This window comes from Somniosus microcephalus, unplaced genomic scaffold, assembly GCF_052327205.1.
Source record: "Somniosus microcephalus isolate GS21.2 unplaced genomic scaffold, FLI_Smic_1.0 unresolved_chr5, whole genome shotgun sequence".
NCBI classification, from domain to species: Eukaryota; Metazoa; Chordata; class Chondrichthyes; order Squaliformes; family Somniosidae; genus Somniosus; species Somniosus microcephalus.
Window position 1 is genome coordinate 37,921,203 of NW_028225183.1, and position 27,472 is coordinate 37,948,674.

A 27,472-nucleotide genomic window follows, 5' to 3' on the forward strand; every position below is an offset into this window, starting at 1 on the left:
AGCTTGGGAATGTATTATTAGGCTTAAAAAGTGAAGGAGACATAGAGTCCAAGGGACAAATTACAACGGGATATTGCACAAACTCGGGTTTTTTTTTCCTGGAATTTAGAAGCTTAAGTGGTGATTTGATTGAAGTATTCACGATATTAAGAGGAAATGCTAGTGTAGATAGCGAGAAGCTATTTCTGATGATTGACCCATCTGGGAGAAGGGGCCATAGCCTCAACATTCGATCCAAGCGTTTCAGGAGAGAAGTTTGTGTGACAGAAATTTGTAACACACTTCCGCAGACAGTAATTAAAGCTGGGCCAATTGTCAATTTTAAACTTGAGATTGAGAGATGTTTGTTTACCAAAGGTGTTAAGGGATCTGGAGCAAAGGAATGCAAACGGATATCGATCGATGATTTAATTAAATGGCAGAAAGGCTCCAGGCATGAAATGGCCTGCTCCTGTTGTTATTTTCTTTGTTAAATGATCAAAGTGCGAATGTAAAGTTGAGTATCGCGATTTAAAAGCAGCGCCCGAACAGGGACTTGAACCCTGGACCCTCAGATTAAAAGTCTGATGCTCTACCGACTGAGCTATCCGGGCTCTTGCAATGCCAAGCTCACAAAAGTACTTTCATTGGCTGCAGTGCATCATTGCATCTCCGACAAATTCAATTTACTTGTCCATAATCCAACCTGTACAGCACATTTCTCCCACAAATCCGGATTGACTGCCTCAGACCACCATCACTTCAGAAATATTAACCCACCCACAAAAGACACGCTCGTTAGCAGCGGAGTCAGATGTGACAAGTGCCGTCCCCCAGATATCTGTATTAGATCATCAAATGTTCACCGTATTTATGACTGACTTGGATGGAGCAATGGAGCACTGTACATCATATTTTGAAGATCGCACTAAGTTAGACGGTCCGCTTGTAGTGCAGTTGGGAAATGGAGGTAACCAAACGGACAGAGACAGTAAGCCGGCAAAACAAAGGCAAATCGAGTTCAATGTACGCAAGTGTGACACCAGCCACTTTGGAACAAAGTAAGATAGTTCTGAGTATTTTCGAAATAATGGGAAGCTATTAACTGTTGAGGAGCAAAGAGGTTTATGAGTCCCAGTTCACAAATTATTATTTGCTTGTAGACATGGAGCAAAGACATTTGAAAAAGTCCCGCATATGGGACATTGGGCTAAATTTGAAACGCATGTAATTGAAGGCAAATTATTAACCTGGTTAGGAAATTGGTGGCACGGCAGGAGACAAAGTTTGCAGATGATGATCAGGTCCATTAATTGGCAGATTATGACGAGTGGTGTCTCTGATTGATCACTTTTGGGAACTCAACTAATCACCGATTTCATTAACGACTTACTTGATGGGATTGAGAGCCACACATCCAAGTTTGAGGATGACAAAAAAGATAGGCGGCATGAAAATCAGTTGAGATGGAAGCAAGACATTTGACCAGATATTCATAGATTAAGTGAATGTGTAATTTTCTGGCAAATTGATTTAAATATTAGCAAGTGTGACGTGATTCACTACCGATCTTTATAGGAGTATTTAGAATACACTCCTTATAATGTTAAGCTGGAAACAGTTGATATCCAAATAGACTTGTGTCCCTGTACATATATCATTAAATGGTCATGGACAGGTACAGAAATGAATCAAAAAGCTAATTGAAAAGTGATACTTATATCTGCAGGATTACAATATAAGAGGGTGAAATGATGCCACAGCTATACAAAGCACTGGTTAGGCCACAGCTGCGGTACTGTGTTCAATTCTCGGCATCACAGCTTGGGAATGTATTATTAGGCTTAAAAAGTGAAGGAGACATAGAGTCCAAGGGACAAATTACAACGGGATATTGCACAAACTCGGTTTTTTTTTCCTGGAATTTAGAAGCTTAAGTGGTGATTTGATTGAAGTATTCACGATATTAAGAGGAAATGCTAGTGTAGATAGCGAGAAGCTATTTCTGATGATTGACCCATCTGGGAGAAGGGGCCATAGCCTCAACATTAGATCCAAGCGTTTCAGGAGAGAAGTTTGTGTGACAGAAATTTGTAACACACTTCCGCAGACAGTAATTAAAGCTGGGCCAATTGTCAATTTTAAACTTGAGATTGAGAGATGTTTGTTAACCAAAGGTATTAAGGGATCTGGAGCAAAGGAATGCAAACGGATATCGATCGATGATTTAATTAAATGGCAGAAAGGCTCCAGGCATGAAATGGCCTGCTCCTGTTGTTATTTTCTTTGTTAAATGATCAAAGTGCGAATGTAAAGTTGAGTATCGCGATTTAAAAGCAGCGCCCGAACAGGGACTTGAACCCTGGACCCTCAGATTAAAAGTCTGATGCTCTACCGACAGGGCTATCCGGGCTCTTGCAATGCCAAACTCACAAAAGTATTTTCATTGGCTGCAGTGCATCATTGCATCTCCGACAAATTCAATTTACTTGTCCATAATCCAACTTGTACAGCACATTTCTCCCACAAATCCGGATTGACTGCCTCAGACCACCATCACTTCAGAAATATTAACCCACCCACAAAAGACACGCTCGTTAGCAGCGGAGTCATATGTGACAAGTGCTGTCCCCCAGATATCTGTGTTAGATCATCAAATGTTCACCGTATTTATGACTGACTTGGATGGAGCAATGGAGCACTGTACATCATATATTTAAGATTGCACTAAGTTAGACGGTCCGCTTGTAGTGCAGTTGGGAAATGGAGGTAACCAAACAGACAGAGACAGACACAGTAAGCCGGCAAAACAAAGGCAAATCGAGTTCAATGTACGCAAGTGTGACACCAGCCACTTTGGAACAAAGTAAGATAGTTCTGAGTATTTTCTAAATAATGGGAAGCTATTAACTGTTGAGGAGCAAAGAGGTTTATGAGTCCCAGTTCACAAATTATTATTTGCTTGTAGACATGGAGCAAAGACATTTGAAAAAGTCCCGCATATGGGACATTGGGCTAAATTTGAAACGCATGTAATTGAAGGCAAATTATTAACCTGGTTAGGAAATTGGTGGCACGGCAGGAGACAAAGTTTGCAGATGATGATCAGGTACATTAATTGCCAGATTATGACGAGTGGTGTCTCTGATTGATCACTTTTGGGAACTCAACTAATCACCGATTTCATTAACGACTTACTTGAGAGCCACACATCCAAGTTTGAGGATGACAAAAAAGATAGGCGGCATGAAAATCAGTTGAGATGGAAGCAAGACATTTGACCAGATATTCATAGATTAAGTGAATGTGTAATTTTCTGGCAAATTGATTTAAATATTAGCAAGTGTGACGTGATTCACTACCGATCTTTATAGGAGTATTTAGAATACACTCTTTATAATGTTAAGCTGGAAACAGTTGATATCCAAATAGACTTGTGTCCCTGTACATATATCATTAAATGGTCATGTACAGGTACAGAAATGAATCAAAAAGCTAATTGAAAAGTGATACTTATATCTGCAGGATTATAATATAAGAGGGTGAAATGATGCCACAGCTATACAAAGCACTGGTTAGGCCACAGCTGCGGTACTGTGTTCAATTCTCGGCATCACAGCTTGGGAATGTATTATTAGGCTTAAAAAGTGAAGGAGACATAGAGTCCAAGGGACAAATTACAACGGGATATTGCACAAACTCGGTTTCTTTTTCCTGGAATTTAGAAGCTTAAGTGGTGATTTGATTGAAGTATTCACGATATTAAGAGGAAATGCTAGTGTAGATAGCGAGAAGCTATTTCTGATATTTGACCCATCTGGGAGAAGGGGCCATAGCCTCAACATTAGATCCAAGCGTTTCAGGAGAGAAGTTTATGTGACAGAAATTTGTAACACACTTCCGCAGACAGTAATTAAAGCTGGGCCAATTGTCAATTTTAAACTTGAGATTGAGAGATGTTTGTTAACCAAAGGTATTAAGGGATCTGGAGCAAAGGAATGCAAACGGATATCGATCGATGATTTAATTAAATGACAGAAAGGCTCCAGGCATGAAATGGCCTGCTCCTGTTGTTATTTTCTTTGTTAAATGATCAAAGTGCGAATGTAAAGTTGAGTATCGCGATTTAAAAGCAGCGCCCGAATAGGGACTTGAACCCTGGACCCTCAGATTAAAAGTCTGATGCTCTACCGACTGAGCTATCCGGGCTCTTGCAATGCCCAGCTCACAAAAGTACTTTCATTGGCTGCAGTGCATCATTGCATCTCCGACAAATTCAATTTACTTGTCCATAAACCAACCTGTACAGCACATTTCTCCCACAAATCCGGACTGACTGCCTCAGACCACCATCACTTCAGAAATATTAACCCACCCACAAAAGACACGCTCGTTAGCAGCGGAGTCAGATGTGACAAGTGCCGTCCCCCAGATATCTGTATTAGATCATCAAATGTTCACCGTATTTATGACTGACTTGGATGGAGCAATGGAGCACTGTACATCATATTTTGAAGATCGCACTAAGTTAGACGGTCCGCTTGTAGTGCAGTTGGGAAATGGAGGTAACCAAACGGACAGAGACAGACACAGTAAGCCGGCAAAACAAAGGCAAATCGAGTTCAATGTACGCAAGTGTGACACCAGCCACTTTGGAACAAAGTAAGATAGTTCTGAGTATTTTCTAAATAATGGGAAGCTATTAACTGTTGAGGAGCAAAGAGGTTTATGAGTCCCAGTTCACAAATTATTATTTGCTTGTAGACATGGAGCAAAGACATTTGAAAAAGTCCCGCATAAGGGACATTGGGCTAAATTTGAAACGCATGTAATTGAAGGCAAATTATTAACCTGGTTAGGAAATTGGTGGAACGGCAGGAGACAAAGTTTGCAGATGATGATCAGGTACATTAATTGGCAGATTATGACGAGTGGTGTCTCTGATTGATCACTTTTGGGAACTCAACTAATCACCGATTTCATTAACGACTTACTTGATGGGATTGAGAGCCACGGGGATGGGATACTGAGTGGAACTATAGTAGGGTGTGATGTACAGACAAATATAGAGGAAAAAACAAGTGAGCCCGGAAGGCAGAAGTAATATGTAACAGCACAACGGAGTATGGCAAGGCTGGATGGCATTTATTTTAATGCAAGGAGTCTTGCGAGTAAGGCAGATGAATTGAAGTTGTTGCTATCACAGAGACATGTTTGAGGGAGGGGCAGGAATGGCAGCTCAATATTGCAGGGTATAGAATCTTCAGGCGAGAGAGAGGGGGGAGTAAAAGAGGAGGGGGTGTTGCAATATTAACCAATGATTCAATTACTGCTGTATGGATTGATGACGAGTTAGCAGTTTCCTGCAATTAGGCCATATTGGTAGAACTTAAAAAGAAAAAGGGTCAAGCACTTTGCTGGAATGTACTCCAGGCCCCCAAACAGTCAGGGGGAGATACAGTAACAGATATGTAGGCAAATCTCAGAGAAGTGTAGAAATAATAGGATAATAATAGTAGGGGATTTCAACTTCCCGAATATTAACTGGGATAGTCAGAATGTGAAAGGCTTAGAGGGTGCAGAATTCTTAAAGTGCATCCAGTACAGCTTTTTGAGCCAGCATGTAGAAAGTTCTACAAAAGAGGGGGCGGCACTGGACCTAATTCTAGGGAATGTAGCCGGGCAAATGTTAGAAGTGCAAGTAGGAGGGCATGTTGGTGACAGTGACCATAATTCGGTGAGATTTAAGGTAGTCATGGAAAAGGACAAAGATGGACCAGAAATATAAGTTCCAAATTGGGGGAAGGCCCATTTTTAATGAGATAAAGCAGCATCTGGCAAAAGTGGACTGGGATCAGCTACTTGTAGGAAAATCCACATCAGAGCAGTGGGAGTATTTCAGAAAGTAAATAGAGAGAGTACAACGCCAAAAAGTTCCCGTAAAGATCAAGGGTGGGACCAAGAATCCTAAGGAACCCTGGATGTCAAGGGATATACAGGTATGGATTAGGAAAAAACGGGAGGCTTTTGGGAGGTACCAAGAACTAAGAACAATGGAAGCCCTAGAGGAATATAGAAGGGGCAGGCGTCTAATTAAAAAATAAATTAGGAAAGCGAAGAGGGGACATGTAACAACACTGGCGGGCAAAGTAAAGGACAATCCCAAGGTGTTTTATAAATATATTAATGGCAAGATGTAAACTGGAAAGAGAGGACCCCATTAGGGACCAAAGTGCCAATCTGTGTGTAGAGCCGGAAGATGTAGGTAAGCATTTAAATGAATATTTTGCAGCGGTGTTCATTACGGAGATGATCGATGTAGGCATAGTTATCAGTCAGTGGGATTGTGATATACTTGAACAAATTATTATCGAGCGATTTTAGCGGCCTTAAAAGTGGCTAATTCCCCAGGTACAGACGAGTTGTATCCCAGGCTGCGGTGTGAGGCAAGGCAGGAAGTTGCAGGGGCTCTGACACAAATTTTCAGAACCTCTCTGCCCACAGGAGAGGTGCCAGAGGGCTGCAGAATAGATAACGTATTACCATTATTCAAGAAGGTTAGTAGGGATAAAACAGGGAATTAAAGGGCAGTGAGCCTAACATCAGTGGTGGAGAAAATATTGAAAAAATTCTGAGCGACAGAATTAGTCTCCACTTGGAGAGGGAAGGAGTAATCAAGAATAGTCAGCATGGCATTGTCAGGAAGAGATCATGTCTAACCAAGTTGATTGAAATTCTCGAGGGAGTGAATAGGTGTGTGGATGAGGGTAGTGCAGCTGAAGTACTCTACATGGGCTTAAGTCAGGATTTTGACCAAGTCGCACATGGGAGACTGGTAAAGAAAGTAAGAGCCCATGCGATCCACGTCAGTTTGGCACACTGGATACAAAATTGGGTTAGTGGCAGGAGGCAGATGGTGATGGTCGAAGTTTGCTTTTGTGACTGGAAGCCTGTGTCCAGTGGTGTAACACAGGGATCGGTGCTGGGTCCTTTGCTGTTTGTACTGTACATTCATGATTTAGATATGAATGTAGGAGGTATGATCAGTAAGTTTGCAGATTAGACGAGAATTGGTGGAGTGATAAATAGCGAGGAGGGAAGCCTCAGGCTACAGGATGAGTTGGTTAGATGGTCAAAACATTGGCAAATGTAATTTAACACTGAAAAGTGTGAGGTGATGAATTTTGGGCGGACTAACAAAGCAAGGGAGTATACAATGAATGGTAGGACACTTAGAAGGACAGAGGATCAGAGAGACCTTGGTGTGCATGTACATACATCCCGGAAGGCTGCAGGACAGGTAAATATGGTGGTTAAAAAGGACTATGGGAAACTTGCTTACATTAGCCGAGGCATAGAATATAAGAGAAGGGAGGTTATGATGGAGCTGTACAAAACACTAGTTAGGCCACAGCTGGAAGACTCTTTGCAGTTCTAGTCGCCACACTAAAGGAAGGATGTGATTACTTCGGAAAGGGGCAGAGGAGATTAACCAGGATGTTACCTGGGCTGGAGAGCTTCAGCTATGAAGAGAGACTGGACAGGCTAGGGTTGTTTTCCTTAGAGCAGAGAAGGCTGAGGGTGCAGCTGATTGAGGTGTACCAAATTTAAGGGGCATAGATAGGGCAGATAGAAATTAACATTTCGCCTTATTAGAGGGTTCAATAACTGAGGTAGAGAGAGATGGCAACAGAGGTAGAGATAGATGCGGCAGAGGTAGAGAGAGATGGAGAGAAATTTAGAGAGAGATGGAGGGAGACGTTGAGAGAAATTAAGTAAAAGATAGAGAGAGAGAAAGTAGAGGTACAGAAAGATGGATGAAGAGGTAGAGGGAGATGGAAACAGAGGTAGAGAGAGATGGAGGGGGAGGTAAAGAGAGATGGAAGGAGATGTAGAGAAAGATGGACAAAGCGTTACAGAACGGTGAATGAAGAGTTAGAGAGATGGACACAGTGGTAGATCCAGGTGGAGGAACAGTTGGACAGAGATGGAGGAAGAGATAGATAGCGATGGAGAAAGAGGAAGAAGTAGATGGAGGAAGAGGTAGAGAGAGATGGCGGGAGTGGTATAGAGAGATGGAGAAAGAGGTAGAGATAGGTGGAGAAAAAGATAGAGAGAGGTGGAGGAAGATGTAGAGGGAAATGGATGGAGAGGATAAACAGGCGGATAAAGATATAGTGCGAGCTGGTAGAAGAGGTAGATAGCGATGGAGAGAGAGCTAGAGGTAGATGGAGAAATTGGTAGAGAGAGATGGAGGATGTGCTAGATAATGATGCAGAAAGAGGTAGAGTTATATGGTGAGAGCGATGGCGGGAGAGGTAGAGAGAGATGGAGACAGAGGTAGAGAGAGATGGAGGCAGGATTAGGGAATCATGGAGGGAGAGGTAGTGAGAGAAGGAAGGAGAAGTAGAGAGAGATGGAGGAAGAGGTAGAGAGAGATGGATGAAGTTGTAGAGAGAGATGGAGGGAAAGGTAGAGAGAGATGAAGGAACTGATAGAGAGGGGTGGAAGAAGAGTTAGTGAGTGATGTAGAAAGATGTAAATGCTGAGAGATAGACGGAGTTGTGGAAGCAGAGAGTTGGGGATGTAGATAACGCTATGGAGGAAGCAGTAAGAGGAACGAGTTGAAGATGTAGAGAGGCAGATACGGGGGTTACATTGGACGATCGTGAGAAGATTTGTGCATATTCAACCCAGGGAACCTCGCTGCCTGTCTCCCATTTTGGAACTTAGCAAAGATTCAAACTCCAGTTTCCCCTCTAAACTCCTCGGGTTCCAAGAGTATGTAGGGAAGGTGAAAGATCAGAACCCTCCTTCAGTGCAGAGACGACAGAATCCAGCCCATCTCTCCACAAGTCCAGAAGTAGAACAGTGTCGAGAAAATAACACTCTACTTGTACAAAAAATAATCAGACTGCTTCATTGCTTGGCCTTGTGAGCGCAAACAGAGAGATAACACTTCAAATCACAGCTCTGTCTAAACCCCCGGGTTAGGCGAATCGGTGAATTCTGGTCACGGAGCGGTCAGGAGATGTAAGAGATTAGACTGCGAGTTCATCGCATTTTACGATCATCCATACTCACTGGTCAGGCACTGTTAAAATCGGGGTGGGCTGTCTACCTGATAACTAAAGAGAGACAAAGAAGGTCGGCACACAGATTGAAGGTGACGGCTCTCTCTCTGACTTTCTCTCTGCTCTCTTGTCACTGGAGTCCCTCTGTACAGAATGTGTCTGCCCCAGTGACGAATCGAAATATGTAGAAGTGTTCTTCTGTATCTTATGCTGCTCTCCCAGTGTGGACACGGAGTAAGTAACACGTGTTCCATTGTAAAGTGTGCATCTGTCCCAGTGAAGAGTCCTACTGTATTGCAAGTGCCCCTGTGTACAGTTTTGGTCTCATCCAGTGTGGAGTCGGATTCTGTACCAATGTCCCTGTGTACAGTGTGTATCTCTTCCAGTGTGGAGTCGGACTCTGTACCAAATTACCTGTGTACAATATGTATCTATCCCAGTGTGGAGTCGGACTCTGTACCAATGTTCCTGCGTACAGTGTGTATCTCTCCCAGTGAGGAGTCGGACTGTGTAACAAATGATCCTGTCTACAGTATGCATGTCTCCCAGTGTGGAATCGGACTGTGTAAGAAGTGTCGCTGTCTTCAAGTTGTGTCTCTCCCAATGTGAAGTCGGACACTGTAACAAATATTCCTACGTACAATCAGTGTCTCCCAGTGAGGTGTCGGACTCTGTAACAAGTAATCATGTGTACAGTGTGTGTCTCTCCCAGTGAGGAGGCGGACTTTGTAACAAGTCTTCCTGTGTACCGTCTGTGTCTCCCAGTGAGGAGTCGGATTCTTTAACAGTTGGACCTGACTACAGTGTGTGTCTTTCCCAGTGTGGAGTTGTACTCTGAAATATGTGTCCCTGTGTACAGAGTGTGCCTCTCCCAGTGTGGAGTTGTACTCTGTACATATCTGTCCCTGTGTACAGTGTGTGTCTTTCCCAGTGTGGAGTTGTACTCTGAAATATGTGTCCCTGTGTACAGTGTGTGTCTCTCCCAGTGTGGAGTTGTACTCTGTAAATATCTGTCCCTGTGTACAGTGTGTGTCTTTCCCAGTGTGGAGTTGTAATCTGAAATATGTGTCCCTGATTACAGAGTGTGCCTCTCCCAGTGTGGAGTCGGACTCTGTAAATATCTGTCCCTGTGTACAGTGTGTGTCTCTCCCAGTGAGGAGTCAGATTCTGTAATTATGTGTCCCTGTATACAGTGTGTGTCTCTCGCAGTGAGGGGCCGGTCGCTGTAACACGTGGCCCTGTGCTGTGTATATAAAATGTGACAGCTTGGTTCAGCTATGTCCTGATCTCGTTCTTGTTTAGAACTGGTGTTATGCTTTTCAGATTTTGAATACGTTTTCCTCTAATTTGTCTCCTAAACCCGGATGATCCGTTTATAGATCTAGGTCTCAAAATAACGTCCTATTATCTGAAACAAATCAAAATGGTGTCCCAATACACGGCATGATACAAAATGGTGGCGCAGTATCTTAAACAAAATGGTTTCCTAATTAATGTAGCAAAATGACGTCCCACTACCTACCACAAAAGGAAATGACGGCTCAGGAACTTAATCGAAATGGCATCCCACTATTACACGAAACAAAATGATCTCCCAGTGTCTTACTGAAACTGGCGTTCCAGTAAGTGATGCCGAACAAAATGGCGACCCAGACACTGACAGAAAATGGTCGCACTTTCTCCACCAGATGACAAACTGCCCGGAAACACAAGCTTTATTTTGAAACTATAGCGGAGCATTTATACGGGATCACGTTTAGGAGTTCAAAGAGCTCACGGCCCCTGTTTGTAAAGTGCTGTTTACCGTGTTTTTGCAACATTGCAGACCATGCTGCTTTAAACTCAGGCTTTAACTTGTTTCAGTCACAAGAGCCTGTGGTGGATGGTGGGGGTGGAGAAAATTAGAGCTCCAGGAACCTGTCCCCACCCCACACAAATTTCGCAACGTCCCTGAAACATATTATGGGCTAAAAATCCAACTCCATCATCAAGTTTGCTGATGATACTACCGTTGTAGGCCTGATCACAGATGGAGACGAGACAGGCTGCAGGGAGGAGGCAAGAGCTCTAGCAGAATGATGCAAATACAACAACCTCTCCCTCAACATCAGCAAAACAAAGGAGATGATCGTGGACTACAGGAAGCGGCAGGGGGAGGGACACACCCCAATTTACATCGAAGGGGCTGAGGTGGAGAGGGTCAGCAGCTTTAAATTTCTGGGTGTATTCATTATGGAGGACTTAACATGGTCAAATCACATCGACGTCGTAATGAAGAAGGCATGCCAATGCCTGTTCTTCCTCAGGAGACTGAAGAAATTTGGAATGACACCCCAGATTATCACCAACTTCTACCGGTGCACAATCAAGAGTATACTGTCCGGCTGCATCACTATCTGGCATGGCAACTGCACTGCCACAGACCGCAGGGCTCTACAGGTGGTGGTGAAAGCTGCACAACATACTATAGGAATTAATCTACCTGCTGTCCAGAATATCTACCCCAAGAGGAGCTGGAGGAAGGCCCTTAGAATAAATACATTCACGAGCCACCAAAGCCACAAGCACTTCGCCCTGCTCCCATCCGGTAAGAGATACCGAAGAGTATGGTCTCGCACCAGCAGGTTTCGAAACAGCTTCTAGCCTCTGGCCATAAGACTCATGAACGTGTAATTTATTATATTTTGTTACTGTTGTTTTCTTTTATTATTACTGTATTTCTATTAGTATTTTATCATTGTTATGCCATATTTATTCCAATGTTGGGAGGACTTGTAAAAATGAACATTTCATTGTGCAGTACACACGTCTGCTGCATATATGACAAATAAAATTGAATTGAAATTGTAATTGAATTGAACTGGTGGTGGGCGGTCTACCTCCGAAAAGTATAGGCATCTACCTGATGCCGGGCCTCCTGCTTAAACTTGCGCATTGAAGCTGTGAGTAGGAGGGTAATGAATGGCCCACAGATCCCAGGTACTCAGCCTGTGCGGAAGCTTACCTGGGATCACCTGGGCCTGGTTCTCCAATCAGAACACTGATTTTCATTCATTCATTTAAATTACTGCAATACTGCACACTGTGCTGAATGTTGTGAAATATATACTTTATTTATAGAAAAAAATCTGCAGCTTTAACATGCGCTAGGATTTCTTCTCATTAAATCTTTTAATGTTCATGGATGTCTTTTAATTAAGAAAAGCATTGTTTTTTCAATTCGGGTGCCCCCTCACACTATGGCATACACCGTCATACCCAACAGAAAATCCAGCGCTTTTATTAATAGCTCGAGAAATTATAGTCTAACAAGAACATTTTAACCAAAGCCCCGAAGCCAGGCTCCAGAGAGAAAACTAGGACCAGTGTTAATAAAGAGTCAAAACTCAGGTGTGCATGTTTGGTGCAGCCTGTGGGGATGGCCTCGGCCAGTCTACGATGGAGAGAAAACTTCTTATCTAGTGATTCCTCGTCCAACGATTCATCTCTCTCTGCATCGTGTAATAGCAGCATTTCGACAAAATAAAATTCCTCAGGAATGGGAGAAAAAAAATGGACAAAAAAAATCAAAAGTACTTAAAACCAACAGCGAGATACTGGATCCCTCACTCTCAGTCGGTTACATGGCGAATCTCTTCGCAACAGCATGTACAAACAAATCCCAGCTATACAACAAAACAAAGAATGTACAGAGGACAGAGAGAGAAAAGTTGAGAGAGAAAGAAAGATCCTGAGCACATAATGAAAACCACAGTCTGAGGGAGATGTGCCCCCTCACTGGAGAGAAAGGGGGTGTGTTTGGGACGTGATGTACCCTGCCTCTCCCAGGTGAGCATCTTGTAGACTGCAGGCTGGAGCTTTTTCCCTGAGTCTTTGTCCAGGTTGGGTTCAATCTGGTTGCCTTCTCTACTGCATGGGAAGGGTCCCGTTCAGAGTAATGATAACCAAGGCTTCCCATGGGGGATCAGAACTGAATTGTCCAGGAAAATCATGGTCCCTCTTTGCTGGGACGTGACATATTCCCACTGACTTATTTTTGCTGATTTCATACACTTTCGATGCACTCTAATTCCTTGTTGTGAGCATCCTTGCTGTTCTAAAAAGTTAAAAAACACTGATCGCACTGTTCCCCAGAAACTAGTCACTTCAGCCCCTAGGGGGCAAAGAACATGCCCCAGTGAATAACATCGGTTGGAACCACAGTGCACACCAAACACGCACGCTGGAGCTGGAAGGAGCAAAGTGTGGACATAGAACGCACTCCTTCCAGATCCCTCACCCCCCTCATTGCCCTCCCGTTCCCTCCCTGCCATCTCATCCCAATTCCCTTTCCCTCGTCTTCCCCAGGAGCAACTAAATGGAGTGAATTGATTGGGGTGGTTTGTTAGGGAGGATGAATGTAGCGTACATATCTGTCCCTGTTATTCTCTTTCTCCCATAGCACGTCTGTCCCTATATCTCATTTCTCTCTCACTCCCTTCATTTCTGTCCCACTGTATCTCGCTCTATCCATGTCTGTTCCTCTGTCTTTCTCCTTTTCCATTTCCGTCCCCTTGTCTCTCGACCTTTCCTTGTCTGTCTCTCTAACTCTCTGTTCCTCTCATCAGGACATAAAGAATACGAGCTGCAGTCCAGACGACCCCTAGATTATGCTCCGAAATTAAATAAGGTCATGGTTGAACTTCTACATCAACTCAACTTTCCTGCCCTATCGTGATCTCTCTAGATTTCTTTTGTCCCCTAAGTCTATCGATCCCAGTCTTGAATATGCTCAACAACTAAGCTTCCACAGCCCTCTGGGTAAGCGAATTCCAAAGATTCACAATCGTGTGATTGAAGAACTTTCTTCTCACCTTAGTCCTAAATGGCCATCTATAAGGAATCACACAACACCAGCTTATAGTCCAACAGCTTTATTTGAAATCCCAAGCTTTCGGAGCGCTGCTCCTTCTTCAGGTGAAGTGGAGAAATGCATAAAGACACAGCTTATATAGTCAGAGAATCATGTCAGATGTTTACAGGTAACCTTTCCAACTGCCATTTATCACACCTCGGCAGAGAGATAATCACAGCAGTCAAAGGTGTGAATGGTGTCCAAACAGGTCAGTCAGGGAAACATTACATCAAAGAACAATGAGGTGGGGTCACAAAGGGTAAAAACCTTTGACTGCTGTGATTATCTCTCTGCCGAGGTGTGATAAATGGCAGTTGGAAAGGTTACCTGTAAACATCTGACATGATTCTCTGACTATATAAGCTGTGTCTTTATGCATTTCTCCACTTCGCCTGAAGAAGGAGCAGCGCTCCGAAAGCTTGTGATTTCAAATAAAGCTGTTGGACTATAACCTGGTGTTGTGTGATTTCTTACATTTGTCCACCCCAGTCCAACTCCGGCATCTCCACACCATGGCTAAATGGCCATCCGCTTATCATGAGACTGTGACCCCTGCTTCTAGACGCGCCAGCTAGGGGAATCATACTCGCAGCATCACCCTGTCAAGCAATTAATTATTTTATATATTACAATGAGATCACCTCTCATTCTTTTAAACTGTATGGAATATAGTCCTATTCTACAAAATATCACCGCATAGGAAAATCATCTCATCCCAGGAATCAGTTCAGCGAACATTTGCTGCACTTCCACTAAGGCAAGTGTATCTATTTTTAGTTAAGGAGACCAAAGCTGTACACATTACCCCAGGTGTTGTCTCGCCACGGCCCTACATAATTGCAGTAATACTTCTTTACTCTTATACACCAATCTGTTTCTTTAAGAAATTTGATGTAGAGGTTCCCCCCTGATTTATTGAATGGAGGAGCAGGCTCGAGGGGCCGAATGGCCGAGATCTGCTCCTGTTCTTTCTGCTCTTAGTTGTTGCAGCTGCTGACAGAGGCAGGTCTTAAAATTAACACTCGAAAGACAAACTACCTGCAACCTGTTGTTCCCTTTCTCGGTATTAACAACACAGATGAACGACGCAGCCTCGATCAACATAAAGTAGACGTGATCAAGTGACTGCCCCTGCCTGCTGTTACGACAGCCTTGCGATCTATTTTGCGTGGGTGGGCTTATCCCACAGTTTTCCAGACGGCTATATGTTTTGCTGAAGCTCCAGGATAAAGAACTCAAAGTAGCTTGACAGAAGCACACACCATGTCAATTGAAAAATTGTTGACTTCAACAAAGTTCTCTTTGTCCACTTGAGTAATAACGAATTCAGTTGTCCGGTTATAATCATTCTATTCTTTAATTTCAGCTTTAAAATAAATTTACCAGAGGAGTATTGTCACAGATAGAGCACGTGTGCCTAGACATGGTCATAGAGTAATACAGCACGGATAGAGGCCCTTCGGCCCATCGTGTCCGCGCCGGCCATCAAGCCCTGTCTAATCTAATCCCATATTCCAGCATTTGGTCCGTAGCCTTGTATGCTATGGCATTTCAAGTGCTCATCCAAATGCTTCTTAAATGTTGTGAGGGTTCCTGCCTCCACAACCCTTTCAGGCAGTGAGTTCCAGACTCCAACCACCCTCTGGGTGAAAAAGTTCTTTCTCAATTCTCCTCTAAACTTCCCGCCCTTTACCTTGAATCTATGCCCCCTAGTTATTGACCCCTCTACTAAGGGAAAAAGCTCCTCAGCATCCATCCTATCTATGCCCCTCATAATTTTGTACACCTCAATCATGTCCCCCCTCAGCCTCCTCTGCTCCAAGGAAAACAAACCCAATCTGCCCTGTCTCTCTTCATAGCTGAAGCGCTCCAGCCCTGGTAACATCCTGGTGAACCTCCTCTGCACCCTCTCTAACGCGATCACATCCTTCCTGTAGTGTGGCGACCAGAACTGCACACAGTATTCCAGCTGTGGCCTAACCAGTGTTTTATACAGCTCCATCATAACCTCCTTGCTCTTATATTCAATGCCTCGGCTAATGAAGGCAAGTATCCCATATGCCTTTTTTACCACCTTATCCACCTGTTCCGCCGCCTTCAGGGATCTGTGTACTTGCACACTCAGATCCCTCTGACCCTCCGCCTTGCCTAGGGCCTTTCCATTCATTGTGTATTCCCTTGCCTTGTTAGTCCCCCCAAAGTGCATCACCTCGCACTTTTCCGGGTAAAATTCCATTTGCCACTGTTCCGCCCATCTGACCAACCCATCTATATCGTCCTGCAGACTGAGGCTACCCTCCTCGCTATTTACCACCCTACCAATTTTTGTATCATCCGCGAACTTACTGATCATACCTTTTACATTCATATCCAAGTCATTAATGTAGACCACAAACAGCAAGGGACCCAGCACCGATCCCTGTGGTACCCCACTGGCCACAGGCTTCCAGTCACAAAAACAACCTTCGACCATCACCCTCTGCCTTCTGCCACTAAGCCAGTTTTGTATCCAATGTGCCAAGGCACCCTGGATTCCAAATGCTCTTACCTTCTTGACCAGTCTCCTGTGCGGGACTTTATCGAAGGCCTTACTGAACGCCATGTATACCACATCTACTGCGTTACCCTCATCCACACACCTAGTCACCCCCTCAAAAAATTCAATGAAATTAGTCAGACATGATCTTCCCTTGACAAAGCCATGTTGACTATCCCTGATTATTCCTTGCCTCTCCAAGTGGAGACAAATTTTGTCCCTCAGAATTTTTTCCAATAATTCTCCTCCCCCTGATGTTAGGCTCACTGGCCTGTAGTTCACCGGTTTTTCCCTACTAACCTTCTTGAATAATGGTACTACATTAGCGGTTCTCCAGTCCTCTGGCACATCCCCTGTGGCCAGAGAGGTCCTGAATATATGTGTTAGAGCCCCCGCAATCTCTTCCTTTGCCTCACACAGCAGCCTGGGATACATTTCATCCGGGCCTGGGGATTTATCCAATTTTAGGCCAGCTAAAACTGCCAATACCTCCTCCCTCTCGATGTTAATATGTTCGAGCATATCACAGTCCCCCTGCCCTATTTCTATGTCTACATCGTCCTTCTCCATAGTGAAAACAGACGCAAAAAATTCATTTAGATCCCCTCCTACATCTTCCGCCTCCACACACAGATTGCCACTTTTGTCCCTAATGGGCCCTATTTCTTCCCTAGTTATCCTCTTACCCTTAATATACTTATAAAACATCTTAGGATTTTCCTTTATTTTGCTCGCCAGTGCTTTTTCATGGCCCCCCCTTGATCTCCTAATTTCCTTTTTTAAATATCCCCCTGCACTTTTTGTACTCCTCTAGAGCTTCCTCCGTCTTTAGACTTTTGTATCTACCAAAGGCCCTCCTTTTTTTCCTAATCCATTCTCGTATACCCCCTGACGTCCAAGGTTCCCTGCGGTTTTTGGAACCACCCTTGACCTTTACGGGAACATGTTGCCATTGTATGATCTCAATCTCCCTTCTGAAAGCCTCCCATTGCTCCGATGCAGATTTTCCTACAAGTAGCTGATCCCAGTCCATTTTGGCCAGATCCTGCCTTATCCTATTAAAATCAGCCTTCCCCCAATTTAGAACCTTTATTTCCGGCCCATCCCTGTCCTTTTCCATGACCACCTTAAATCTTACCATATTATGGTCACTATCACTAAAGTGCTCACCTACTAGCACTTTTTCCACTTGGCCGGCCACATTCCCTAGAATTAGGTCCAGCACCGGCCCCTCTCTTGTTGGACTTTCTACATGCTGGCTCAGAAAGCTCTCCTGGATGCACTTTAAGAATTCTGCTCCCTCTGAGCCTTTCACACTCTGACTATCCCAATTAATATTGGGGAAGTTGAAATCCCCCATTATAATTACCCTATTATTTGCACATTTCTCTAAGATTTGCCTACTTATCTGTTCCTCTATCTCCCCCTGACTGTTTGGAGGCCTATAGTACACTCCCAGCAAAGTGCTTGCCCCCGTTTTGTTTTTAAGCTCCACCCAAATGGCCTCATTCGAGGAACCTGCTTATATATCATCCCTCCTTACTGCAGTAATTGACTCCTTAATTAATATTGCGACACCCCCTCCTCTTATACCTCCCCCTCTGTCTCGCCTGAAGATTCTGTACCCCAGAATATTGAGCTGCCAGTCTTGCACCTCGCTCAACCATGTCTCCGTGATAGCAACAATATCATACTCCCATGTGTTTATCTACACCTTCAGTTCATCCACCTTATTTTCAAGACTCCTTGCATTAAAATAGATGCCATCCAGCCTTGCCCTTATATATTTGCCCTGTCTACCAAGCTGACTTGTTTTTTTCTCTATATTTGGCAGCACATCACCCCCTATTTCAGCTCCCCTCTGTATCCCATCCCCCTGCCAAGTTAGTTTAAACCCCCCCCCCCAACAGTGCTAGAAAACCTCCCCGGAAGGATATTTGTCCCGCTCTGGTTCAGGTGCAACCCGTCCGACTTGTACAAGTCCCACCTTTCCCAGAAGCAGGCCCAGTGATCCAGGAAAGTAAAACCCTCCCCCCTACACCAACTCTTCAGCCACGCATTCATCTGCTCTATCCTCCCATTCCTATACTTACTAGCATGTGGCACTGGGAGTAATCCAGAGATTACAACCTTCGAGGTCCTGCTCTTTAATCTGTTACCTAGCTCCCTAAATTCTGGATGCAGGTCCTCATCCCCCTTCCTTCCTATATCGTTGGTCCCAATGTGGACCACGACCTCTGCCTGCTCACCCTCCCCCTTAAGAATGCCCTGTAGCCGCTCAGTGACATCCCAGACCCTGGCCCCAGGGAGGCAACAAACCATCCTGGAGTCACGTTTGCGACCACAGAAACGCCTACTGTTCCCCTTACGATAGAATCCCCTACCACTATTGCTCTCCCACTCTTTTTCCTCCCTTTCTGAGCAGCAGAAGCGTCCCTGGTGCCAGGAAGCTGGCTGCTGCTGCCTTCCCCTGGTGAGTCATCCCCCTCAACAGTATCCAACTTGGTATACTTGTTTGAAAGGGGGATGTCCGCAGGGGTTCCCTGCACTTCCTGCCTGCCTCTGTTGCTCCGCCTGATGGTCACCCCCTGTGCAGCCCTACCCTGAGGCATGAACAACTCGCTAAACGTGCTATCCACGACCCTCTCAGCATCACGCATGCTCCAAAATTCATCCACCCGCAGCTCGAGCGCCGCAATGCGGTCGACAGGTAGCTGCAGCTGGATGCATTTCCCGCACACATGGTCGTCAGGGACACTGGCAGCGTCCCTGACTTCCCACATGGAGCAAGAGGAGCAGAACACGGGTCTGAACTCTCCTGCCATGACTTACTCCTTTAATTAATTTAAACATTTATTCAATACCCCAGTTACAGGTATAATCTAGGGCGCTTTATTTACCAACTGTCCCCAAGACACCAGGGACCCGAGAAATTTAACACCACAGAAGTCAAGCTTGTATTGAAAAGAGAGAAATACTCACCAACCAATCACTTACCTGCTGCCTGGTGACGTCACACTCTGATTACTTTTTACCTCTCTCCCCGCTGCTGAGTTGGTAAGGCTCACCTCCTCTCTGCTGCCGCCCCCGAACTGGTCTCGGGCCTCGGTCTTCATGCCGGTTTTTAAACCGGGCTCACCTCCTCTCTGCTGCCGCCCCTGAACTGGTCTCGGGCCTCGGTCTTCGTGCCGGTTTTTAAACCGGGCTCACCTCCTCTCTGCTGCCGCCCCCGAACTGGTCTCGGGCCTCGGTCTTCATGCCGGTTTTTATACCGGGCTCACCTCCTCTCTGCTGCTGCCCCCGAACTGGTCTCGGGCCTCCGTCTTCACGCCGGTTTTTGGACCGGGCTCACCTCCTCTCTGCTGCTGCCCCCGAACTGGTCTCGGGCCTCGGTCTTCGCGCCGGTTTTTATACCGGGATCACCTCCTCTCTGCTGCCGCCCCCGAACTGGTCTCGGGCCTCGGTCTTCGCGTCGGTTTTTATACCGGGCTCACCTCCTCTCTGCTACCACCCCCGAACTGGTCTCGGGCCTTGGTCTTCACGCCGGTTTTTATACCGGGCTCACCTCCTCTCTGCTGCCGCCCCTGAACTGGTCTCGTGCCTCGGTCTTCACGCCAGTTTTTATACCGGGCTCACCTCCTCTCTGCTGCCACCCCTGAACTGGTCTCGGGCCTCGGTCTTCGCGCCGGTTTTTATACAGGGCTCACCTCCTCTCTGCTGCTGCCCCTGAACTGGTCTCGGGCCTCGGTCTTCGCGCCAGTTTTTATACCTTTTCGTACCGCATGAACAAAGCACAAATCTTATATTTATACACAGTTTTCTTATCAGACTGGAAAAGCCATTGCCTAATATTGGTTGCTGCAAACTCCAGAGAGGCAAGTCTGCATTTTCTTCAATATACATCAACAACGTTAGAAGCAGAGGAAAACATCGCGGCCTTGCTGTGGTAAAATATCCAAGGCAGGTTGGCTGCAAACACAAGCTGTTGCTAAGGGAAATCCGTCTCTCTCTCTCCCTCTCTCTCACTCTCTCTCTCTCCCTCTGTCTCTCCAATGATTACAACAGCATCAGCCCACCCCCTATAGCGAAGGAACTAAATATTTCAGAAGCTGAATAACCGAGTGCCATGTGCCAAAATGACCTACTTTTAAAAAACTTTACCCAATGGGTTAGCTTACCTCTTAGCAAGGTGTTTTATTTCCCTCTTTGTCTGTAATAATCCTGGCTTCCTCTTAGTGCACTTGCTATCTCCTTACCTTTCCTTATATTTTCTATGTCACTCATTGATTTCCTCACACGACATAATGCAATGTCCACTACCCTAATGATATTATCTGGGATTTCACCAATCCCATCTGGAATTTTCTATCACATTGCAACTCCACACCATTCAGGATTTCCGAGCTTCCTAATTGCTGATTCTATTTGTTTATTATTTTGCAGCATATGCGAGGCTCTCGTCCTGTAGATTATGGATTTCATACTGAGGGCTAGAGGTGGCAAATAATGTCGCTGGTGTAGGGATACTCCAATCGTCTCATTCAAAAACCTCCTCACTTGTAGGTGGGTCACATTATGATGGTGTGCCGCCACCAGTATTATTTATCATGTGTAAACACACAGAATCAGTGTCCCAGAATGAACCATCTTGCTAATCCAACAGTCTTAAAAGTAGCTCTGGTGATCTCACAGTATCTTTCCTTGCCTCTGTAGATTATATAAGTCCGTCCCTCTTCCTAGAGTATTTGACTCATCTTAAAATTGAGAGGTTCCTCGTCAATTTTAAACCCGCAGCCTGGAGTGGAATGTCTTGGTACCACTTCACACCTACAAGCGCAAGTTGTCCCGTTTATGATGCTGCATTCTACGTCAAGTTTTTTCAATTTCCGCGGTGCTTCATCAGATGACTTGAGTATTCTTCATATTGTTTATGTAGCCGCCCTTTTCCAGAGTCTCTGCTCACTTCGATAGACTCTACTATCCAGTACACTTCTCAAGGTTGACTCCGAATCTTTGCTGACCAGATAAATGCCACTCTCAGCGGTATGGTTTCATCATCCCTGCCTTCATTTCAGAGAACCAAAAATGCCATTCTCATCTGGCGCATCATATTACAGTCTCTGTGGTAATTCATTTGAACCAGTTCCTCAGCCTTTCTTCAGGAATAAACAGAGGGATTTGATTGCCCTCTATGTTGCCCTGACCCCTCTGTACCACATCCATCACAAATATCGCATTAATTGTGAAGAACTCTCTTCACAAAAACTAGCTGACAGATTCAAGCTCATCTTTAACACAACGAGTTCCATTTCAAACCGCCCATCTTATATAAAACATTTCCTGATTCAATTACTTCTAGGTCTTTAACTGTTGGGTTATTTTGCTGGATTGGACAGGTCGCGTTCTTTCTGGGAGCTAGGATGTCTTTTTTTGGTTCCACCAACGTTTTAGACTTGTAACGATCACCAGTAGCGTTTTCACTTGGCAAACGTATAGTTAATATAATTTATGAACGAAAAAAATTCTTATTTTAAAATAATCTGCTGTCATTGCCAGTTAAGCTTGTATTGAAATCATTCACAATATTCTTGAATTACTTGTAGGCCTAGTGTCATACTAACTCTTTAATTAAAGCATATTAATTCCGTGACCAAGTTCGAGGTAGCGGAACAGGGTGTGTGCCCTTTCACCTGGTTCAGGTCAGATTCCTGCTTTCCAGCATACGGGACTCCAAATCTTTGCAAGGAGCCTGCTTTAGGGTACTTTCTCTATTGCAACCGAAATTTTGCTTTCTAGAGGCTATACCTCGGTTTATCTCTGATTCCAAACCTTACACCTTTGAGATCCTCTGCCTCCTCATGCAGGTCGCTCCTTACCTGGAGCCATGCTTTGGTATTGAACTTGCAATTTATGGCCTCCTTGTAACCCACCGACTGCTTGTAGCTGATTTGCATACAACCATGGCCTCCTTGTCGAGACAGAGGCTGTCCTTTGCAGCCGTGAAATAGGTTCCCGAAGGCTGTGTTGCAAACCCGGTGCCAGGGTTAATGATATCTCCCCATGGTTGGAGAAGAACTTGGAGTGGGAGGGGAAGGATCCAATTGTCGTGTTCCAAGTAAGAACCAACGACTAGGTAGATCTAAGACTGATGTACCGCAGAGGGAGTTTGAGGAGAGAGGGTCTCAATTAATAATAAAAAGCACAAGGTCAAGAATCCCGAGATTACTAACTGAGCCACCTGCAAAATGGCATAGAGTCAAGCATATCATAGAGTGGTGTAGGAAGAACGGGTTTCAATTGATGGGACACTGTCACCAGTACTGGGGAAAATGGGGAGCTGCTCCGTAGGGATGGGCTTCACTTAAACCGGGCTGGGACTAGCATGCTGTTGAATCGAATAACTAGGGCTCTTGATAGGGCTTCATTATAATTAAATAGGAGGGGGAGGGGTCAGGCGAGGGAAAAATTGAAATCAAAAGAGTAATGTCAAGGCAATAGAGCAGTGCAGCGATTCAGGTACAAATACACAGAAGGCGACAGGATGCGGAAGAGTTTAACTGTAGCAGTGAAGCAGAGGATAAGGTCAGAGTAGGGAAAATGGCAAAATCATTAAATGAAGGCTCTTTATGTGAATGCACGAAGCATTCATAACAAGATAGATGAACTAGTGGCACAAATAGTGATAAATGGCTTTGATCTAATAGCCATTACAGAGACGTGGGTCCAAGTTGAACAAGGTTGGGAGGTACATGTTCAAGGGTACTTGATGTTTTTAAAAGACAGGCCTAATGGATAAGGACGAGAAGTAGCCTGGATAATAAAGGATGACATAAGCATATTAGAGCGAAAGGATCTCGGTTCTGAAGATCAGGGAGAATAATAAGTATGGGTGGATATAAGGAATAGTAAGAGGCAAAAAACACTGGTAGGATTAGTATGTAGGTCCCCTAACGCTCGCTGTACCGCTGGACAGAATATAATTCAAGAAGTAGTAGAAGCTAGTAGCAAAGGTAATTCAATAATCATGGGAGACTTTCATCTAAATATAGTCTTGCCAAATCCAATTGGCAAAGGTAATCTGGTGGACTATTTCATGGAATGCATTCGGGAAAGTTCCCTAGAAAAATACCTCATGCAACCAAACAGGGAACAGGCTATTTTATATCTCGTATTGTGTAATGGGACTAAGATAATTAGCAATCTCACAGTAAATGATCCTCTGGGGCAGAGTGATCATGATATGATAGAATTTCCCGTTCATATTGAGAGTGACTTGCCTAAGTCCAATACTAGAAAGCTAAACTTAATTACAGCCTATTATATAGGTATGAGGGGCGAGTTGGCTAAGGTAGATTGAAAAAATAGATTAAAAGCTAACATCGTAGATAAGCAGTGGCTAGCCTTTAAAGAAATATTTCAAAATTCTCAACAACAATACATTCCATTGAGAAACAAAAAGCTCCGCGGGAAAAATGATTCAGCCATGGCCAACAAAAGAAGTTAAGGACAGTATTAGATTCAAAGAAGAATCTTATAATGCTGTGAAGAATAATAGTCAGCCTGAGAATTGGGGATTTCAGAAACAAGCAAAGGATGACCCAAAATAGATAAAATGGGATAAAATACGAGAGAAATATAGCAGGAGATATAAAAGCTGATTTGAAGAGCGTCTACATGTAAATAAAAAGGAAGCATGTAGCAAATGTAAACCTTGGTCCCTTAGAGGCTACGACAGGAGAAATTATTATGGGGAATACGGAAATGGCAGAAACGTTAATAAATATTTGTATCAGCCTTCACAGTAGAAGACACAAAAAGCATAACACAATGGTAGGGAACCAATGGTCTATTAAGGGTGAGCAACTTAACGAAATTAATATAAGTATGGAAAAAGCAGTTGAGAAACTAATGGGACTAAAGCTGACAAATCCCCTTTCCTGATGGCCTACATCCATGGATTCTAAACGAGTTGGCTGAAGAGATAGTGAATGCTTTGTTATTGATCTTCCAAAATTCCCTTGATTCTAGAATTGTCCCACCGGATTGGAAGGTCGCAAATGTGTCACCGCTATTCAAGAAAGGAGGAAGAGAGAAACCAAGGAACTCCAGGCCAGTTAGCCTGATATCAGTTGTCACGAAAATGCTGGAGTGCTTTGTTAAGGAAGTGGTATCAAGTCACTTAGAAAATCATAACATGATTAGGCATAGTCAACGTGGTTTTATGAAATGGATATCGTGTTGGACAAATTTATTAGAGTTTTTAGAGGATGGAACTAGCAGGGCAGCTAAAGGGGAACCAGCGGATGTAGTATATTTTGATTTCCAAAAGGCAATCGATCAGCTGTCACATAAAAGTGTATTACACCAGATTAGGGGTCATGGGGTTGAGGTAATGAAGTAGCATAAACAGTAGATTGGTTATTGGACAGATAAGAGAGTCGGGATAAACAGATCATTTCCAGGTTGGCAGGCTGTAACTAGTGGAGTGCCACAAGGATCAGTGTTGGCGACTCAGCTATTTACAATTTACATCACTGATCTTTCAAATGTTGGTATTCAGATAGATCTGGGTGCCCTCGTGCAAGAAACACAGAAAGCTAGCATGCAGGTGCATCAAGAAATAAGGAAGGCAAATGGCATTTTGGTCTTTATGGCAAGGGGCTTGGAGTATAAAATTAAGGACGACTTGCTACAATTGTACACGACCTTGGTGAGGCCACACATGCTGGACTGTGCAGAGTTCTGTTCTCCTCATCTAAGGAAGGATATACTTGCCTTGGAGGCGGTGCAAAAATGGTTCAGAGATTGATTGCTGGGACAAGACAGCTGTACTGTGATGAGAGATTTTGAAGCATGAGAGGTGAGCTCAATGAAACATACAAGATTGTGAAGGGAATTGACAGTTTAGATGCTGAGAGGTTGTTTCCAATGGTCGGCGTGTCAAGTACTAAGGCCTTAGTTCCAGGATAAGGGGTAGAACGAGATGAGGAGGAATTTCTTCATTCAAACGGCTGTGATTTTTTGGAAATCTCTGACCCAGAGGGCTGTGAATGCTGAGCCTTTGTGTATATTCAAGGTTGAGATGGACAGATATTTGGATTCGAGGAGAATCAAGGGATATGGAGATCGGCTGGGACAGTGCAGTTGAGCTCGATGACCAGCCATGATCTTATTCATTGTTGTAGGAGGCTCGAGTGGCCGTATGGCCAATTATATTTTGATAAGTTTGTACACGAAACAGAACATCTTTCCAGAGCAGAGGACATCTTTACACAGCAGGAAATATTTTTAGGCAACAGAGAAAACTTTTACACATCAGGAAACATCATTACAAAACAGGGAACATCTTTGCACTGGAGAAACCATCTTCGTTCAAGTCTCTCTCTTCCTCTCAATCTCAGTTTCCCTGTCTGTCTAATCTTCCTCTTTCTCCCTCGCATGCTATTTCTTTCCCTCAGCCATTTGTTAATCAGTCTGTTTGTCTGTCTCTCTTGGGTTTCCTCGATGTCTTTCTCACTCCCTTCCGTTTGTGTCCAGAAATCCTGTTGCTGGTTAGTTGTGTGTCATTCTGTGTCTGTCCCATTGTGGCTGGTGTAAAACTGAGTGCCCTTGTGACATTGTGTATCCAGGGTGAGCCTCCCAACACGTGTGTTGCTATGTCCGGTTCTCTAGGATAGTTGAAGGCAATGCGACCGCTTTCATTACAGACTGGAGGCTGGTTTTTTCCTCGCTAACTCACAGTATAACCAGGAAGTTGGAGAGAAATAGCACCGCACAGCTGGAGACGCCCTGGGCCCATAACCCAGATTCCGCTGCATCAGAACTATCTTTTGCTAGTTACACCAACAACGGAAAACATCGATTGCCACCCACAATCACATCGCACTTATATTTATTTCACCACGCATTTGACATACAACAACTTTACACAACAGAAAATATCTTTTCACTACCTGAAACTACTTCTCCCAACAAGGAACACATTCACACAACAGAGCACACAAGAACACCAGAGGGATCATCCTTACAGAAAATAGAACTCGTTTACACAACAGAGAGCATCTTTACACAACAGGAAACACCTTTACACAACTGGGAACAGCTTTACGAAACTTTAAAAGCAGCACACAACAGAGCACATTTAAGCAACAGGGAACTGCTTTACACAATAAGGAGCATCTTTACACAACAGAGAGTAACTTTAAAGAACGGGGAATATCTTTTCACAATAGTGAACGTGTTCAAACAACAGCGAACACGTTTAATCAGCAGGGCACAGCGTTACACAAGAAGAAACAACTTTAAACAACAGAGAAATGCTTTACACAACAGCATACATATTTACACAAAAAGCAATAACTTTTCACAACAGATGACATATTTTCACAAGAGGGATCACGTTTATACAACAGGAACATCCATTTCACTAATGAGAACACATTACAAAACATGGAAAGCTTTACTTAACAGGGAACATTTTTAAACAATTTGGAACAACTCCACACCACAGGAAATATATTTGCACAACAAGGGACGTATTTTCTTTTCCTCTCTGTCTCCATTTCACTATCTTTGCTTCAGTCTCTCTCGCATCTCTGATTTTGCTTCAGTCTGCCTCTCCCTCGTGATATTTTACATCCTAAAAGTCCCTTGCTTTTTTTCTGTGTGTCATTCCGTGTCTGTGCCATTGTAGGTGGTGTAATACTGAGTGTCCTTCGGACATTGTATATCAGGTTGTGCCTCCCAACACGTGTGTTGCGGTGTCCGGGACTAAGGGCTATTTGAGGGCAATGCTATTGCTTTCAATACAGCCTGGAGTCTGAAAATTGTCTCGCCAACACACAGCGATGAGAGGCATCTGAAGATCGTTAGTTGACCATAATTGAGTGGCGCAGCGGAATCGTGCTGGGCCCGTAACCCAGCGGTCGATAGATCAAAGCCATCCTCTGCAATTTCATTCTTATTTACCCAATGAAAAACATCTATTGC

At 44.2% G+C, this 27,472-nt stretch overlaps 3 non-coding genes across 3 annotated transcripts; all 3 read right to left on the bottom strand.

Moving 5' to 3' along the window:
* Positions 1 to 520: 520 nt before the first annotated feature.
* trnak-uuu (transfer RNA lysine (anticodon UUU)) lies at positions 521 to 593 on the bottom strand. Its single transcript has one exon. It is a non-coding gene; the product is annotated as a tRNA-Lys (tRNA).
* Positions 594 to 2,319: 1,726 nt separating this feature from the next.
* trnak-uuu (transfer RNA lysine (anticodon UUU)) lies at positions 2,320 to 2,392 on the bottom strand. Its single transcript has one exon. It is a non-coding gene; the product is annotated as a tRNA-Lys (tRNA).
* A 1,723-nt stretch (positions 2,393 to 4,115) lies between these two features.
* trnak-uuu (transfer RNA lysine (anticodon UUU)) lies at positions 4,116 to 4,188 on the bottom strand. The gene has a single exon. It is a non-coding gene; the product is annotated as a tRNA-Lys (tRNA).
* Positions 4,189 to 27,472: the final 23,284 nt, after the last annotated feature.